Source organism: Symphalangus syndactylus, chromosome 16, assembly GCF_028878055.3.
Source record: "Symphalangus syndactylus isolate Jambi chromosome 16, NHGRI_mSymSyn1-v2.1_pri, whole genome shotgun sequence".
In the NCBI taxonomy this organism is placed as follows: Eukaryota; Metazoa; Chordata; class Mammalia; order Primates; family Hylobatidae; genus Symphalangus; species Symphalangus syndactylus.
In genome coordinates this window covers 55,310,284-55,323,826 of record NC_072438.2, presented here as the reverse complement: position 1 = coordinate 55,323,826, position 13,543 = coordinate 55,310,284, and the positions used below count along the sequence as shown (strand labels likewise).

At 35.0% G+C, this 13,543-nt stretch overlaps 1 protein-coding gene across 10 annotated transcripts in view; it reads left to right on the top strand.

The window, feature by feature from the left end:
- FRYL (FRY like transcription coactivator) overlaps positions 1-13,543 on the top strand; it is a 285,245-nt gene that overhangs the window by 85,097 nt on the left and 186,605 nt on the right. For 8 of the 10 annotated variants that reach the window (XM_055246240.2, XM_055246238.2, XM_055246241.2 and 5 more), the window contains one exon: positions 5,183-5,307. The exons of the other annotated variants lie outside the window; for them this stretch is intronic. The gene's annotated coding sequence lies outside the window, so the exon portion shown is untranslated. The remainder of the gene's footprint in view (positions 1-5,182; positions 5,308-13,543) is intronic. 10 annotated transcript variants of the gene reach the window in all.

Sequence of the window (13,543 nt, the reverse complement as noted above, 5' to 3'; positions counted from 1 at the left end):
AAATTAGCTGGGCACAGTGGCGGACGCCTATAGTCCCAGCTACTCGGGAGGCTGAGGCAGGAGAATGGCTTGAACCCGGGAGGCGGAGCTTGCAGTGAGCCGAGATTACACCACTGCACTTCAGCCAGGGTGACACAGTGAGACTCCGTCTCAAAAAAAAGAAAAAAGAAATAAAAAAACCTACTATAAATGGTAGGCATAGAAAATAAGTATAAGGAGGATTTTTATCAGAGGCTCTTAATCCATAATTAATGGTTGGATTAGGAAGGCTCAACTCTTCAAAATTATAGAAATGTGCTATTTGGAAGATGACATCTCCACCTCTTTCAGATTTCTAAAGCAGTAACTCCAAAAGGCTTAAGCTCCCACTGGAATGTAAGCTCCACAAGGATAGGGATTTTTGTTTTATTCACTTTTTTTCCCTCATACTGGCAGATAGTTCTGCTTAATAAATATTTGTCGAGTGTATGATTTCTGTAAACTTATGTGCGGTATACTTATAGTAATAGATTTTCAGAAGTTAGGAGTGTATGTAGTAAATCCCAGACTGATGTCTTAACTGGGATACTTCTGAATTTGTCCAAAAATTTTCTCTTGGTGCTTAACTCTAGATGTAGAACGGAAAGATTTATATGATAAATTTGTAGTTGAATTCCATTTTTCTGTGCCAACATGAAAATGTAGTATGAAAATTATTCTAAAAATACATATTCATTCATCAGTGTATAAGAAAATGTACCACTGTGATGCTGTTTTCATTTGATTTAATGAATGAAACTGTTATAGAAAACTTCCTCTTAAAATTGTGAATGGAAAATTTGCTGCTTGTTTTCATTAGAGCAAGTAATATGACAGTAACTGCTGTTCTGGCTGAAAATGTAAAGTCAATAAAATGTTGACAAGTTCACCTGCAGAGAACATTGCTTTATCAGCAAGAAATTTAGATTTTTGCAGTGAAGCCCAAATATTATGGCTGAGTATCATTACACAGCATTTTTAGCAGGTCATGTAATATAATCTGTAATTATATTAGTCAGTGTAGTATGTTTCCATACTTTTAAAATTGAAATTTGGGAGAAGGTTAAAAAGAGGCTGGCCGCGGTAGCTCACGCTGTAATCCCAGCACTTTGGGAGGCTGAGGTGGGTGGATCACTTGAGGTCAAAAGTTCAAGACTAGCCTGGCCAACATGGTGAAACCCCATCTCTACTAAAAATACAAAAAATTAGCCGGGCATGGTGGCACACGCCTGTAATCCTAGCTACTTGAGAAGCTGAGGTAGGAGAATCACTTGAATATGGGAGGCAGAAGTTGCAGTGAGCCAAGATCGTGCCACTGTACTCCAGCCTGGCAACAGAGTGAGACTCCGTCCCAAAAAAAAAAAAAAAAAAATTGACTAAGAGAAGGTTAAATGCAAGTTCATTTTTTAAAAATTTTAAAAATTATAGCATTTCTCAAGAGAAAAAGTGAATTACTTAGCAATTGAAGAGTGATAAAACCACTGATAATTTTACAAATAATGAATTTTCTTTGGTAATTAAAGGGATGACCATAAATTCTTTTTTTAAATGATTTTTACCAGTCAGATATAAACAATATTTGACTAATTGCTTGCTGCCTGCGCTTGATTATTTGTGAGCAAATTTTTCTTGTTTTACACAATCTTTGGCAGATTAAAGAAGTTACTGCATTTTGTTTTCTATAATTATTTTGGTATTACAGGAACTATAATCATTTTAAATTTATTTGAAAACTATTGCATCCTTACTCTAAAAGGCTGTCAGAACACTTGTGTCATTTTGGTTTTTGCATCATTTTAAGAGGCCTTGCAAGATTCCCAGAATTAATTTTAGTAGAATGACAGGAACTGACCCTCATAGATTCCATATCTTATAGTGCAGTTTCTCGCTTTAGTTGAAATATGAATTTCTAAGTCACCACACCCTCTAGTATTCAAGTATAATGTAAAATACATTTTGAAGTTAGATTTAGAGTTTGAGCTTGGATCTTTGAGGTAATTTACCATAATCTTTTTACCCGGTGGCGTAATCCCTTTTATAACATTCTGTAAGAATGTTAGCGTTCCTAACAACTGTTGCCTAAAGACTCACTGAGCAGGGACCCCAGTCTTTTATGAAGCAGTCTTCGTATTACTTACATACTAATTAAGTCATTGTTCCTTATGTTGAGCTCAAATCTACCATATGCCGGGCACCATAACTTCTCTGTTCAATTCAAATTGTGGAGTGTTCCCGGCATACAGACAAGTATTGCGAATACTATATTGAACATCTCTGAAAGTCATTTACCCTTAATTTTTGCTCTTTTTGCTTGGGATTATTGTTTCCTGTGTTAATGTATGTCAGAGACACACACATCAAATATCTTCCTAAAATTAAAATCAATTTGTGGCATTTCTGTTCAGAAAGGAATGAGGTTCATGTGTTATTTGAACACCCATTCAGCTTTCTTTTGCTTTGTGTGCTGAAGTGAAGTGAGGCTTTCCGCCCCCCTCCCCCCACCACCTCATTTGCGCTGAGGCCCTCCCAAGCACCAGAGCTGGACCACTGTTCACTATTTATTACACGTGGAAGATTCTACATTATTACTCTGGCTGTAGGTGAAAAGTCTTGCCCTTCAAAGCTTGTGCTGTTGGGCTGTTTACAGTCTTCTCTTCGGTGTTGTCAAATACCAACTGATGTCCGTTTTTATTTGAACTTTTTTGTTTTAAATAAGAACAGCAATGGTTATTTGTATAGCATGACCATGTAAAATTACCAAACCTCTCTGACCTTCACTGTCTCAAAATAATATTATAAAAGTAGTAGTAAAAATTACTCTTCTTTACAGATAAAATGTTCTTTGATCAAGTGGAATGAAAATAAAAATTAATCCCATGTTAAGTAATACATATGGAGACAAGATGAAAAAGTGATTGTCCTGCAAGTAAACAGACCAAAAAAGTCCCAGAAAGACCCACCCCCACCAATCCAGCCCTGCTAAAAGTGATTGTAACTTATAAAGAAAGCCAGAGAAGTATAAACCACGTATTTTCCAGGGTTACCAAAAGATGCATTTATTTTATCTTATCAAAAGTGAAAAGTTGAAAATAGCAAGGTTGTGTGTCTGCTGAAGAAGCGTTGCAAACTCTGGACAAATATTGAGAAGTCTTAAAGTGACATAGTGCCATGACAGTGTGATTACAAGAAGAATAAACACATACAACAAAAGCATGACATTAGCACTTGCTATGTCTGAGCAGAAGACTGCAAAAGCAAAGCAAAATGAAATACCTAGACATGGTGGTACAAATCGGTCCCAGGTAGGATTTTTGCCGTATTCCTAAAACTGCATTGTACTCCAGTAGTGACTGGTTTTGTGATTTGTCCCAGAAGATGAAATGAAAGATAGCTTAAATCTCATTAAATATTGTCCAGTGCAGGACCGTGCCCACAAGACATGGCATGCTATTTGTCACATTCGTTTTTTTTTAGGTTTGAGGGAGAAATGATTCCATGAACCTAAGATAAGCAAAGTATCAAGAATTATGGCAGGATTGTTAGCTATCATATTGATAATAAATTTTAGAAATATTTGCTGGAACAGTCAAAAATTCCAGTAAGTTTGAATGATATTATGAACAAGCACAAACAAGTTAGTATTTTATTCGTATTTCCCAGATTTTTGACTTTGAAGATTTGGCTTTAGTCATGATTTAATTGATTATGCCTGTGAGTAAATGAAATGTTGTATTTTTCTAACTTGGCTAAAGGAGTTACTAAAGAGTTTTTAGTACAAATTACTATTTCAGGATATTTAACCCTTTCTGTTGGGTTGGGGATTAAATTAATTAAAGAGAAAAACTAATATGCAACTGGTTTTTTAAAATAAGGCTAATTTGAGTTTCAATGCCAGATTTAAAATTTGTCTTATTTTAGCTATAGAAAAATACCAAGAGTGGCCAGGCATGGTGGCTCACGCCTGTAATCCCAGCCTTTAGGAGGATCACCTGAGGTCAAGAGTTGGATACCAGCCTAGCCAACATGGTGAAACCCCATCTCTACTAAAAATACAAAAAATTAGCCGGGTGTGGTGGCAGATACTTGTAATCCTAGCTACTCAGAAGGCTGAGGCAGGAGAATCGCTTGAACCCGGGAGGTGGAGGTTGCAGTGAGCTGAGATCGTGCCACTGCACTCTAGCTTGGGCAACAAGAGTGAAACTCCGTCAAAAAAAAAAAGCCAAGAAAACATGAAATGTGCCTGATAATGTGGAATCTTTATAAATGGTAAAAAGACAATTCCCTGTGGTCATTTTCTTTATTCTTAGTAACCATCCAAGTATTACAGATATGGTACAGTAGTAGTTCATGGTCCATGACGCCCTCAGAGTTATTTTAGGTAGACTCTGAAAAATATGCATCCTAAATGTTGTCTGTAGATGTGATAAATATCAGGCCTAGCAGAAACATGAACTATTTTACACATTTATATTTATATTAGTGAATAAAATAATGTATTATTGAATAATTAAGTTGTGGTGTATTAGTTTAACCATTGGCTAGTATAAGCATTGTCACTCTATACAGAAGAAAGGGAGGAGAAAAACTATAGATTAAAATTTATTTAAGAGATGTGGTCACAATTGCCTGTATGGATTTTGTTTAAATTTAGAGGAAATTGTTAAAAAGACACTTATGAGACAATTGGGGAAATTTAAGTGATGATTAGTAGTTGATATTATATTATTAAGATAAGTATTATAATGGTATTAACTTATTTTTACAAAGTAAATCCTTGTCTTGGAGAGATACATAATGAATTATCTACAGATGAAATGTTATAATGTCTGGAATTTGCTTTAGAATAATCCAGAGTGCTGGGATAGAGGTTGGGGAAAGTGGATGAAGATATAAATGAAACATGATTTGCCATGAGTTAATTGTTGAAGCTGGGAATGGTGGGGGGTTCATGGTACTATTCTTAATAATTTTGGATTAGTTTGAAATTTTCCATAATGAAAAACTTAGAAAAAATGTCATGCAACATTATTGAAAGAGGATATCTGCAGCACTAGGTGACACTAGTGTATAAAATGTATAAAATGTGTTCAGAGTAAGGATGGATGTGCGTAACACACAGGTGTTAAACGCACCTAACGTGTAAATGTATTTTGTTTTTCTTCAGAGCTGAAGCCATTTATTGGTATCTTGGATGGTTAACATCTAATGCTTAATTCCCGAAACCACTCAAGAGTCGTAGGATTAGATGATCCAAGTTACCACCAAGAAATTACTGTCTCAAGTGATACGGTAAGATTATAGTAAATATTCTCAAGGCTAAATAGTGATTGAGGTCTGAAAAGATTTTTAAATGCTGTATTTTAGCTGTGAGGTTCTACTATAATTTCTTGATCCTGTAACTGTTATACCAGGGGTTAAAAGTTGTGGTAATCAGCTAAAGTGCTTAGAGGTATCAACATGTAAACAAGGCTTTGTGGCATTTCCTCCTCATAGATCCTGTTAGTAATAAATACAGTTTCATTACTGGAGTGCTTCCCTTTTGCTGTATGTCTCAGAGTGGATCCTTTCGGTGTTTGTTAGCAATCAACACCTATAATGAGGGAGCTTAGGAAGCAGATGAAGCATAGGAAATTGAACTGCAGTGCAGGCTTAACAAAGGTTTGGCCAACCCTACACAGAATATTATAACTGTGAGAGTATATTTCCCTTCTTAAGTTGTCAGCTTTTTGGGTAGAGAGACATATCTTCAATGCCTTTGTATCTTGCACAGATGATTAGAGAAGCTATTCAACAAATATTTGTTGAATGAAGGAAATCAGAGAAAAATCTATGAGATCTTCTATAACACCTAATCCTGTCCCTATTACCTTAACCCCTTCCTCTCTCCAGTTGAAAGTGCAGTTGAGAATGGTGAGGTTAACAGTGATATAAATGGTTGTCTTGCATGTCATGAACAAACATGAATTAGCATTCTCCTATGTACACTGTGTTTCTGGGCTTCATAGATAAGGACAACCTGCAGAGGGACCTGGGGAAAACCACAGACAAAATGGAAATAACATGGGATCATATCCAGAGAGAGAAGGAGGGAGAGAGGGAGAGAAAGGAATGAGTTTTAGGCATATTAAGGCATGTAGTTTACCATTGTAACAAGTTGTTTTTTCTGTTTGTGGGGAATAGACTGATTGGATCTTAATTTTGACACTTTTATGCTTGAAGATTAAGAGACAATCTGCTTCTAAAAATCAGTGCTTTTTTCCTGTTGAATATATACCTGCTTCAGGGCAACAAATTTATGTCTTTTACTTGACTTTGTTGTTTTTTTCCTATAGGAGTTCTTGAGACAGGATTTGTATTAATAAATCCTTAAACTTTCTCTGAACCTTAATACTATATTAGTGCTTTACACGGAACAGATCTTTAATGCTTTTTAAATAAATGAAAAAAGAATAGTTGACTTAATAAGTAATGTGGTAGGAGAATAAGGATTAAAAACGAAGTAATTCAGAACCAGAAATTTACCCATTTTTCTTTTTTTTTTTAAATTATACTTTAAGTTCTGGGATACATGTGCAGAATGTGCAGGTTTGTTACATAGGTATACGTATGCCGTGGTGGTTTGCTGCACCCATCAGCCCATCATCTACATTAGGTGTTTCTCCTAATGCTATCCCTCCCCTAGCCTCCTACCCCCGCGACAGGTCCCAGTGTGTGATGTTCCCCTCCCCGTGTCCATGTGTTCTCATTGTTCAACTCCCACTTATGAGTGAGAACATGTGGTGTTTGGTTTTCTGTTCTTGTGTTAGTTTGCTGAGAATGATGGTTTCCAGCTTCATCCATGTCCGTGCAAAGGGCGTGAACTCATTCTTTTTTATGGCTGCATAGTATTCCATGGTGTATATGTGCCACATTTTCTTTCTCCAGTTTATCATTGATGGGCATTTGGATTGGTTTCAAGTCTTTGCTATTGTGAACAGTGCCGCAATATACATACGTGTGCATGAGTCTTTATGATAGAATGATTTATAATTCTTTGGGTATATACCCAGTAATGGGATTGCTGGGTCAAATGGTATTTCTAGTTCTAGATCCATGAGGAGTCGCCACATTGTCTTTCACATGGTTGAACTAATTTACACTCCCACAAACAGTGTAAAGGCGTTTCTATTTCTCTATATCCTCTCCAACATCTGTTGTTTCCTGACTTTTTAATGATCGCCATTCTAACTGGCATGAGATGGTATCTCAGTGTGGTTTTGAATTGCATTATCTAATGACCAGTGATGATGAGTTTTTTTTTCATATGTTTGTTGGCTGCATAAATGTCTTCTTTTGAGAAGTGTCTGTTCATATCCTTTGACCACTTTTTGATGCGGTTATTTGTTTTTTTCTTGTACATTTGTTTAAGTTCTTTATAGATTCTGGATATTAGCCCTTTGTCAGATGGATAGATTGTGAAAATGTTCTCCCATTCCGTAGGTTGCCTGTTCACTCTGATGATCGTTTCTTTGGCTGTGCAGAAGCTCTTTAATTAGATCCCATTTGTCAATTTTGGCTTTTGTTGCTATTGCTTTTGGAGTTTTAGTCATGAAGTCTTTGCCCATGCCTATGTCCTGAATGGTATTGCCTGGGTTTTCTTCTAGGGTTTTTATGGTTTTAGGTCTTAGATCTAAGTCTTTAATCCATCTAGAGTTAATTTTTTCAACCATTTTTTCCTGATTTATATGTAGATGATTTGTGCTTCATCTTTTGAAATACTATGCAAATCATTTTCTTCATGTTGAGCATTGGAAGAGTGAGATTGTATTGTGTTTCACTAAGTGAATCAGATTTTTAAATTATGTGTCATTCAGAGTTATAGATATGATTGCTTAGGGGTTTTACCCTGTTACCTTTGTGTTTTCATTTCCTTCTTGCTCACTTAACAACCCCACGAGAGGGCAGGCAAAGGAAGGAAGAGAACTTTCAGTTTTCAAAGTCTTTTGTAGATATTCCTTTATTGGACTCTCTTGTTATAGTTCTGAATTACATCAAGGCAGTAGGATTGGCTACTTTTGCTATTTCCAAATATTTTGTAGGGTGCTCAATTATTTTGAAAAACATATAATGTTGATGACTGTGTTTATTGAATTTAAGAATTTATACTTTCAGTTCTTCAGCTTTATGTTTTTAGATACATATATTTAAAATTACCAATTTTTTTTGGTTATTCATGCCAAAGTTTTCACCATTACTATTGATAAGTATCATTGATTGTAATAGGGAGTGTTTTTGGTGTTTAAAAGTAACTTTAGAATGTTCATAATATAAAGTTTTAAATGACTCCTTTTCATGTTTTATAAAAGTTGACATTCCTGAGGCCTGTTAGTGAATTTTCAAAATGATAAGAATTATCTTTTGAATACAAGTTACTGTTTTACACATCAGCTTTAAGTTTATTTAAAAGGAAGACACACCTCAGGCCAAAGTAAATTTCTCTTTACGTGATCACAGCGAAAGTTTTCAAAATCTAAATGTTTAACTAGATGGATGCTCAACATTTTATGGTCTCAGTATTGTCGTTAACACCCATTGTACATGTACGCGTACATGAAGTGCAGTTTCATGGTCTATAGCTGTTTGGTTTGTTATCAGCATGAACAGTGAATGTCCTAAAAATCAGCTTCAAAACAGCTGGCAATTGACTGACGGGGGTTTAGCACCGCCTACATTCATATGACGTTTATTTGCTCTTTGACACAAATAGCGTACCTGAACTTCTCATCAAGGAAGTTGGTATAGGCACCTTTCTGTGTGCTTGTTGGCCTAGTAATGTAGAAAAACCTTAAAATGGATTTTTTAAAGAGAGTTGTAACTCCCATTATTTCGGGAGATGTGGTTTTGGATACTAGTACTCAGGAAAGTTCCCCAAGATTAGTTAAGATGAAACGTCTTAGCTCACTTTCATCTGAGAAGACAGTGGATGAGCAAGGTGGAACCAATTTCTGTCATAGTAATTATGACAAATACGAACACCAACAACTAGGTAAAGTAAAAACGTATTTCTTTCCATCCTTTAAAAAAGTATTTTAGGAAAGTAAAACTATTTTTACAAGTATGAATTCTAGTGAGCAGGAATATTTTGAAAATCAAGTTTAAATATTAAAATGTTTAATGAAGTACATAGTTGGCCTGCTTTTTAAATAAAATTTTTCTTCAAGTATAGCTGGAGAAGTATTTATGCTGCAAGTCAAGATAAAACCTTAATGCACTTAATAGTTTTGATCTTTGGAAAATATTTTGAAGCGTTATTGACAATATGTTAGTTACACCTATAGGATATGTAAACAAAAAATAAGATACTGCATTTTATCTATTACTATAGAAACCATTTAAATTTTGTTTAAAAATATGTTCCATTGTTTTATTTTAAAGGATAATGAATATTTGGGGTGAAATATTAAAAAGTTAAATCTTTGAATAGAACAAGGATTATTTTGCATCATAGTATTTTTGCTATGTGTAATCCTGCAAAGTTAAATATGATATTCTTTAAAGTTTGAGAGGATAATGGTTAATATGTTTTAGGATAAACATCAGCTTGCATATAGTAACTAACAAATATTAGGAGAAAGGAAAATTACTTAGGAAAAAGATGAAAAAATGCTTCAAGTTGTCAAATATTTGATTAAAACAGTTTAAAATATTCTCCATGATTTTTTTTTTAATTTTAGGGAGTAATTAGCTGTACCTATAAATTAATATGCTATTTAGTAGAAGGGAGTTTCTGTAAACCCTCTGCAAGTTTGATATGTATTATAGCTGTTTTCTATGCATATTTTAATACGTATACATATTTAAGCATGCACATACACATTTTTATTAGTGGAATTTGAAAAAATGAGACTTATTGTCCAAGTCATTCTGATACTTGCTTTTTCATTTAGTACATCATAGACATCTTCCTGTCTCATTTGAAATGTGCTTTGTTGTGTGAATATGATTTATTCAATTTCTTATAGAGGAACATTTAGAATGACTACTTTTTAGTTATTAATAATTATTTAATATTCTTTGATATATCACTTCATACCTTGGGATGATTGCTTATTGGTATAAAATTTCGTATTAAAATTATATTACATTTTGTTAAAATTGACATCATAATTGTACATATTCATGGGTTACATAGCGATGTTTTGATACTTAGTGTATAGTGATCTTATCAGAGTGATTAGCATATCTATCATCTCAGACATTTATCATTTCTTTGTGTTAGAAACATTCAATATTTTCCTTCTAGCTATTTGAAACTGTATATTATTACTATGGTCATCCTACAGTGGTATAGAGCACTAGAACTTATTTCTCCTATCTAGCTGCAATTTTGTATCTTTTAACAAATCTCTCCCTATTCCCCCACCTTTCCCCTGCCCTTCCTAGATTCTATCTTCTGTTCTATTGCCTTTTAAGCTTTGATAGACAATGCGATTACCTTTGAAAACTTTATCATTTTAAGCTCCTTAGAGTAGGATATGAGAGTTCCCATTACCTTATATTCTCCGTAGCATTGTTTCATGTCAGTTTAAAAAATAGTATATTTATGAGAAACCATACTTTCTTTTTAAAAAATACCAGTTATGTAAAAGAATAAAGAAGGAGCTTTTACATTTTAAAAAGAAATATATATTGATGTCTACTGTGTACTGGTATTAGGAGTTACCAGTTTTTTATACTGTTCGCTTATTTGAGTAGAAATGGAAATGAGGCCACTGATGGGTTGGCATCTCTTAATTTTAATTAAAAAAATTATAAATCAGCCAGCACTTGGTTTTGTGTTCAACAGTGTATATGCATGAGTGAAAATGTGTATATATTAATATGTGCAGTTACTTGAATCATTTAGTTGTTTTCTTCACTTTACTACAGCCTATATAATTGGACTTGGTATTTAAATGTAATATAGTATGCCTATTTATATGGCTCCTTACTTTTATCTCTTAACTGGTTCTTTTTTTTAAAGACCATCTTATACTCTTAAATATAGCACACATGTTACAAGGTATAATAATTAGATTTTATAATTTGTATTAATTTGCAAATAAGCAGTCAATCTAATGATTAAGAATTTCCCACTGTATATATGTTTTTACTAATCAAGATCAAAATAAAGCATAATCATGAAACAGCGAATAATCTGATGTCTGTTGAAGTTTCTGAGGCTACAGGTTCTTTGTAACAGGCATGAGCCACCGCACCTGGCCAGTTCCTTCTCTTGAATCTCAAGATTTGATACTAAACTTATATTGCATATACAAATTGTAAATACAACGGTTCATACCGATGTACACATAGGTTACTTGCGTCTCAACATAAGTGAATCTTACTTCCTATTTACTGGTGGTTCTGGGATAGAGATAATGCAGTGGTTTAGCCAGAAGTCATTAAAATATGACCAATATATATAGTTCACCTAAGGGGTATTACAGTTTTGTTCATTTAATGAAAGGAGAAATTGATGATATGGAGAGATTTCATGTAAAAAGATGCAAAGAAAGAGCTATTCTTTTAGAGAAAAAAATGGCATGTAATCTCAAAGCTTTATACTTGAATCAGTTGTTTCCAACTTCTTTAATTACTAATTCCGTATTTTAAAAGTTATTTTTTCAGGCTGCCGCGGTGGCTCACACTTGTAATCCCAGCAATTTGGGAGGCCAAGGCAGGCGGATCACCTGAGGTGAGGAGTTTGAGATCAGTCTGGCCAACATGGCAAAACCCCGTCTCTATTAAAAATACAAAAATTAGCTGGGCATGGTGGCGGGTGCCTGTAATCCCAGCTACTTGGGAAGCTGAGGCAGGAGAATCGCTTGAACCCCAGAGGATGAGGTTGCAGTGAGCCGAGATCACGCTACTGCATTCCAGCCTGGGCAACAGAGGGAGACTCTGTCTCAAGAAAAAAAAAAAAAAAAAGTTATTTTTTCCAAAGAGATTTTAGGTAAGATTGTATTCTGTATTGACAGTTGTATGTTTGTGAGAGAATCAACTGAGAATAAGTCTAGCTTATAATATATAGAAATCTACCTGCAGCTTTTAACTGTAGAATTATTTATAGATGCTTATGATTTAACAAAAATATGTGTAATTTGAAGGGAACCATATTTTAAAGATTCTTTGCTATTGATAATTTTTTTATTTTTTAACTTTCTTTAAATGTTAAGTAGCCTAATATTTTCAAAATTTTCCTAGAAGTTCTCAAACAACTCTTTGGTTTCACCAATATCCTCTATTCCTCTGTAAAATATATTTTTAAATGCCTGTAGCACACTACTAAATACTGATGAAATTCCCTGCTACCATTTCTGCTCCTATTAGGCTAAGTTGTGGGCTTAACAAGAATTGGTTATATTTTTAAACAAATCTGTTTATGCCAATTATACTTATTGTGATTATGTAATTCAATTAAATATAACATAATTCAATAAAGTGTGCGATTCGAAAGCAAGAGTTGTTTCAGTGTAAACAAAGTTGAATGCTTTGGTTAGACTTCATAAAGATTAATTCCTGAAAATAAAGTGCATTTGAATTTCACATAGGCCGGGAAAGTATACAAGATTGGAAGGATTTTGCCCTTGGATACCTTCAGTTTCTTGTGTCACTTTAAAGAAATTGAAACTTGGCCAGGCGCAGTGGCTCACGCCTGTAATCCCAACACTTTGGGAGGCCGAGGCGGGTGCATCACGAGGTCAGGAGATTGAGACCATCCTGGCTAACAAGTGAAACCCCGTCTCTAATAAAAATACAAAAAAAAAAAAAAAAAATTAGCCGGGCTTGGTGGCGGGAGCCTGTAGTCCCAGCTACTCAGAGAGGCTGAGGCAGGAGAATGGCGTGAACCTGGGAGGCAGAGCTTGCAGTGAGCCGAGACTGCGCCACTGCACTCCAGCCTGGGCTACAGAGCGAGACTCCGTCTCAAAAAAAAAAAGGAAAAAGGAATTGAAACTTGAAGTCATAGCTGATGTACATGGGTTTCATTTTAGGCAAAAAGACAATGGTGTAATCAGCATATGTGCCTTGCAAGATAAGGCCTTGGCACTATATCAAAAGGCTGGAGAATAAACATGAATTTTATATTTTAAGTTAAAACTTTGAGTGAACCTCTTGATCTGTTTTCCCCCCCTGATTTCTACTTCAATGGAGTTTTGGATTAAATAATTAGACAACAGTTGTGATTTACAGCAAAGGCTTCTATTATATATCGCTGTATAATATTGCAATTTTTTTTTTTTGAGACGGAGTCTCCCTCTTTCACCCAGGCTGGAGTGCAGTGGCGCACTCTTTGCCCACTGCAAGCTCCGCCTCCCAGGTTCACGTCGTTCTCCTGCGTCAGCCTCCCGAGTAGCTGGGACTACAGGCGCCCGCCACCACGCCCGGCTGATTTTTTGTATTTTTAGTAGAGACGGGGTTTCACTGTGTTAGCCAGGATGGTCTCGATCCCCTGACCTCGTGGTCTGCCTGCCTTGGCCTCCCTATGTTGCAATTGTTTTTTTTT